The 5,198-nt window shown below is 41.6% G+C and overlaps 1 protein-coding gene across 1 annotated transcript in view; it reads left to right on the top strand.

Annotated features, from left to right (window-relative positions):
• Nucleotides 1–5,198, top strand: part of RBP3 (retinol binding protein 3) — a 30,472-nt gene that overhangs the window by 3,865 nt on the left and 21,409 nt on the right. The gene's annotated exons all lie outside the window — the stretch shown is intronic.

Raw genomic sequence — 5,198 nt, 5'->3', positions numbered from 1 at the left:
GCGGGGGGAGAGGGTGGCACAGGGCTGGATGCAGAGCAGGGGTAGGTGGCATGCGGCCGGATGCAGAGCAGTGGCAGCGGCAGCACGGGGCAGTGGGTGGCAGCAGCAGTAGCTGCATGCAAGCTTCCCCCCCACCCTGTTCCTGGGAGGTGACAGCAGCGTGGGGTGATGGACGGCGGCATTCTGTCCCCCCCCCCCCCCCCCCCCCCTCTTGATGGACAATTTGCTAGCAGAATCATAGAATGGAAAGACCAGAAAGGACCTGTAAGATCATCAAGTCTGATCCCCTGCCATGGGCAGGAGGTTATTGGGCTCAAATGAGTTCAACAAGGTGCTTTTCCAGTCTCCTCTTGAACACCTCCAAGGATGGTGACTGTACCACCTCTGCTGCGAGCGTGCTCCAGATTCTAGATACCCCTATGGAAAATAAGTTTTTCCTAATGTCCAACCTAAATTATTCCTCTATCAGCTTGTGCCCATTGGTTCTCCTCCATGGTAGCCTAAATAATCCACCTACTTACATTATTTATTTTGGTGGGGCTGATTTTGCAGTCTGAGAAAGGTCTCTGAATCTTTTACAAGAGATACACACATGTACTTCGTAATGTAATTTGTCATCTATATAAACATACATATATTTACCTTCTATTTTTATATTACTAGACTTGTACATAACTCTCAGTTTTTACCATGTACTCCCACCCTTAGCTTATCTCCTGAGCAATAGTAGAGATTCCCAAGTGACCTATACATTTTGCTTTGGAAAAAGGCATCTGGTAAGGTGCAGCTATAATCTGATTGACCCCAAAAAGAAGTTGATTTTTAAAAAGCCACTTTTGCCCTAACTATGATGTTTGTATTATAGAAGCTCTGCTTGGTTCTGAGCCAGACTGATTATGAACTGGCTGCACAGTTGTGCTGGAGGGAGCTCCTAGGAGTACCTGTTAACATTTCACCTTCAAAATGAAGGGAAAATTAGGATAATATCCCTGCCTTAGATGGAGTTAGATCCTCCCTGACTACTAATATTGCATCTGTGCCAGAGATGACTTGCCTAGGAGCTCATTACATTGATTTTTGAAAAACACACTTTTGCTTTTTAAATGAACTACTCTGAACCATGTGTTGGGCATCTGCAATATTTTTCCTGCAGGCAGAAATCTCCAGGCTCCCACCCTAAGAAGCCTAAGGCTCATATAATTTAAAATGGGGTATGACCTCTGTGCCATGTTCTCAGTCACTGTGGTCAAGGGCAAAGTTTGAAAATTTTCGGGGAATGGCACTTCTAAATACATGCTGCTTTGCACCTTGACTGTAGAAAGAACTTTGGCTTAAATGGGAAATCTAATTCACAGTTTTCTTGATTTCCTCACTGTTCTACTTCTTAGTACTCCTGGGATATGGGGCCCATCACAGACTAAATTTTTGTGGGAACTCCTTGCCAAAATATTGGCAGCATATCAGCATTCTGCCATTGGTTCACTATTCAGCCAATGAACGACCCAATCTGTGTACCACTGTTATTGATATTGGTTATTATAACATGCCATGAGCCCTGACTGTCAAAATAGGATGCACAGGATAGAATCTTATTTATCACATCCTGGCCCTGGTTAAGTTGATGGAAAAAAAACTACTGACTTCAGTGAGCCTGTGTTAATTAATGCTTCTACATTAATTAGCTTAGTCATTTGTCAAGCATGGTTTTGATGAGGTTTAATGGTTTTTCCATACAAGCGGAGCCCAAAGCAAGCCTGGATGCTGATTGGGAAGGGGGGGAATAAGGGCAGAGAAGTTAGCAGGGGTATGCATAGAAGAGAGGCAACTGAAATGCATATGTATACCTTGGTGTCTACTACACTGGAATCACTGCTGAGGCATAATAAAAGATGATGAAAATATCTCCTCTGAGACAGTGGCAAGGTCAATGTTAGCTGGAGTTCTCTGCTGCATAAATGACATTTGCCCAATTTAGGCTTCCCAGGGGCTAGTCTTACATATACAATGTTTTGTGATTCAGAAAATAGCCTGAGCTTTTGTTTGCAAGGCAGCTTTCCATGTACTCCCTGATGCCCACACAACAAACCTTGCTCCTACTCCACTGCCTCACATGAGTAGGGGCTGTTTTCTAGAGTATTTCTGGAGCTGGGGACAGGGATTAGGAGGTTTACAGACAAGTCAGTGGGAGTAGGGAAAGATTGCTTATGTCCCCAAAACCTATGTCAGGTTTGCCTGACTAATAAAAAAAAAGTTGCAGTACTCTGTTTAAAGGAACAGTATCAGGATAGGAAAAAATAAAAACCCTATCCCTAATGTGTTACCAACAACAGATGAAAAAATTGTATTAGAGGCCCAGTGCACTGTAGATGCACAAACCCGCTTAGGTCAATGGAGCCATGCCAGTTTGTGCCAGCTGAGAATCTGGCCTTTATTTAGGTGTAATTGTCTCTTTACTCTCTCTGATATTTGTTTACTTTTTGCCTGTGTGCAGTCTGAAAAATGGCAGCGCACTAATAACTTCTTTTATGTTTCCTGGTTTTAGTCAGCTTCATTTTCTGCTCATTACGCACAAACACGAAACAGTTACATCTTGGATTGTGACAATGCCAAGAAGAAAATGTTTTTACTATTTTTTTTAAACACTGAAATGTGCCATTACTTTTAGGAATTTGCAAAACTGATTTTTTTATTGGAAGCTAAATAATGTGCCTATACTTATTTTGTCATTTTCTTTTGCAGCTATAATATCCACTGTAACAGCTGTTCTGCAAGCTTAACCCTGTTAATTGACACTAAATCTCTAGTGTTGCAGGCTGGTCGTGTGTTTGTGCTGCTGCACGGACTCCGAATTCCTCAGCTCAGTGTCTGTGTTGTTATTTATTTTCATTGAGATAAAAACCAGAATTCTTGATCCTGACTGGGCAGACCAGTTGTTTAGGTGCTGAAAAAAAATCCCAAGCTGTAAAGGGTATTAACTGAACAGCAATGAAGTGCCCAACTTTATTTTCATGAATGCTCCTGTTAACATAATTTGGACTGTCATTATTTCCTTGTTGTTGATTCTCAGAATTTCTTGAGAGTCTTGCAATATTTGGTGAATGGTTTTTGTTTGCCTTCTGATTTTCATTTGAAGCTCACACACCTGCAGTCTTGCGATTGTATGAGAATCTCAGCTCTCACTTTAAAAAAAGTAAACTTCTATAACTCCAGCAGAGAAAAGTTTGGAAATATGACCTGATTACAACTCTAAAAGACTGAAAAACAGAACATAAAAAAGAAAAAAACTCAAAAGCTGCTATTTAAAAGAAATGCCATGATTTTAAACCAACCTTAGATTTTGGAGGGAGTTCTTCCATGGTTTTTAAACAACTGGGCTTGACAATATTGTTATTTACAGTCCATAAAAACTCTATGGACTGTAATGGAGATGGAGGAGCACTGTTTTGTTTTGGGCACTTTACAAACACAGTCAGAGACAATTCCAGCCCCCGAAAGATTATAGTCTACATGGACAAGACGGGTAAAGGAGGGGAAGGGAAACAGACACAGAGAGGGGTCGGAGTAGCTCAGTGGCAGAGCCAGGAATGAAACTCCACTCTTTTAGAGTTCAGGCCAGTGTCCTACCTGATTTCATGTCACACTGCTCCATCCACGCTAAGTTACTCACATGTGATAAGAGTTTAGAGGAGAAGGCCCACATACCCTATACAGCTATCAACTAATGATGGGTCTTCATTTGTTCAGGTAGCATCAGCCTGAGCTGTTGACATTCAAGGCTCTATTCTAACTCCACGGCTTGCAGCGTTCTTCTTAATAAGGCAGAGGGAATTTATACATAACAATTCAACCATTTCGGCTTAAACATTCCTCCAAATCTTGCTGTGAACTACAGCTTGTCACAGTTTGTCCTTCCCCCACTATCCAGTACGTGATCCTCCAAAATGAAGGGGACTTTGGCCTGCGCAATGACCCCTGCACCCTACATCCTTAGGTAATGGTAGCAGCTGCTCTCCACATTGCTATGGATTTCCAGTTGTGTAAGGAAGTAACCCACTAATACCCACCTCAGATCCACACCCCCAAACCTGAGAAACATGAGATTTTAAAAAATCCATTCTATATTAGTTTTATTTGCCTTCCAGTTTCTGAGCCTTTGAGTTCATATGACTCCAGGAGAGCTCAGCCTTTAAGGAAAACATCAGCATCATGACATTTGCAATAAAATCACAGCAGTCAACAACACGGTTTACCAACAGGAAGTTCCCAAATGGCCAAATATTTGGTACAGCATATTAAATAGGTAAGAAAAAATATCACAAGAGGTAATAGAAGAAAAAACCCATGAAGCCATAAGCTAGGCAAGAGTCCATTTTGAAGGTGTAGTCTAGAAATCTATCTACAGATAGATTTCTAGGCTACAGATTAAATGTTACTTGTAGGTTAATTCTTACTGAAAATAATACATCTGCTTCATTTGTAGATAAAAAAAATGGATGATGCATCTTTTCTGCCTTCTCCTTTGCAAAAAGGAGGTCTTTTCTCTCCCAGAGGTCCATTTCTTCGGAACCACAAATAAGCAAAGTCAAAACAATGCTATGAACACTGGATATGGTCTTTCAACCCATGATTTGTTAAGCAAAATACACTGGAAAGATCAAGTTGCATTGCTGTCACTGGGAAGTGGATTGGAAATGACAAACTCAATAGTGTTGAACTGATATGTCTGCAGCCCAGATAGAGTGGTTATTTTTCACAAGGTGAGGAGAAAAAAAAAGAGCAAAAGAGAGAGGTGCAGGAAGGGAGTCATTAAACTTGGCTCTTACCATTAGAGCAATAGTTAGCATCAGAAGAACACTGGAATCAGTGTTTGAAGTTTTGGCATTGCAGAAAGGACTAGAATGGTAATGATAAATATCAGCTACAAGAGTATGCAGGAGGCAAAGCCCAGAGGCTGCCAAGTTGTGAGACCTAGGACAAAATCCCATTACACTTAATATGCACAAATAGCAGTTACACAGCCACATAATTCATAGATTCATAGATTCATAGATTAAGGGTCGGAAGGGACCTAGTAGATCTTCTAGCCCGACCCCCCGCCAGGGCGGGAGAACAACAAAAAACCCCAAAAAGAGAAATGGGACTCAAACGAGTCCAGCCAGGTAGGCATCCAGCCTCTTCTTAAAGACCCCCAGGGTAGG

The sequence above is a fragment of the Gavialis gangeticus genome, unplaced genomic scaffold (genome assembly GCF_001723915.1).
Source record: "Gavialis gangeticus isolate Ggan-Ray unplaced genomic scaffold, GavGan_comp1, whole genome shotgun sequence".
NCBI classification, from domain to species: Eukaryota; Metazoa; Chordata; order Crocodylia; family Gavialidae; genus Gavialis; species Gavialis gangeticus.
Note: the sequence above shows the minus strand (reverse complement) of the source record. Positions and strands in the feature narration are given on the sequence as shown.